Source organism: Tupaia chinensis, unplaced genomic scaffold (assembly GCF_000334495.1).
Source record: "Tupaia chinensis unplaced genomic scaffold, TupChi_1.0 Scaffold000288_2, whole genome shotgun sequence".
In the NCBI taxonomy this organism is placed as follows: domain Eukaryota; kingdom Metazoa; phylum Chordata; class Mammalia; order Scandentia; family Tupaiidae; genus Tupaia; species Tupaia belangeri.
Window position 1 is genome coordinate 1,688,622 of NW_006159773.1, and position 621 is coordinate 1,689,242.

The following is a 621-nucleotide window of genomic DNA, read 5'->3' on the forward strand; positions in this document are numbered from 1 at the left end:
ACCTCTCCAAAAAAAAAAAAAAAACAAAAAACGATTCACGCCGGGCACGTGTGCGTGCATGTCCAAGATCCCAAGAGGAGAATGGAGGAGAAGGGATTGCGGCAAGACCATCCACCCTGGGGGGTGATTTCTTGCTTTCTGTCTCTATGTCTCTGTCTGTCTGGCAAGCGCACGCGCCCTATAGCAAAAACAAAACAAAAACAAACAAACAAAAAAACCTAAAAAAAAAAACAAAACAAACCATAAATCCACAACTAAAATACATTTTCATTGTTAAAGTTTTCAATCCTACTATAGCTCCTCTCTCATCAACATCTAGCAACATGCTGTCCAATAGATCTTTCTGCAATGACAACAATGTTTCTTATCTGTACTCTCCATTCACATGTGAGCACTTAAAATGTGGCAACTGTAGAAACAATTTTATTTACTTTAAATTAATTTAAATTGCCACATGTAGTGAGTGGCTACCATATTAAACAGCACAGATCTAATGGTTCTAATTAATTAAATGCTGAGTTAAATAAACAGAAAGCACACATAACTATAAGAAGATAATCTTCATTTCACGTATAGATGAGCTCTAAAAAACATATATTCAAGGCCTTAAAATCTTTCCCT

At 35.7% G+C, this 621-nt stretch overlaps 1 protein-coding gene across 3 annotated transcripts in view; it reads right to left on the reverse strand.

Annotated features, from left to right (window-relative positions):
• Positions 1-621, reverse strand: part of ARMC1 (armadillo repeat containing 1) — a 64,086-nt gene that overhangs the window by 10,933 nt on the left and 52,532 nt on the right. The window lies entirely within an intron of this gene.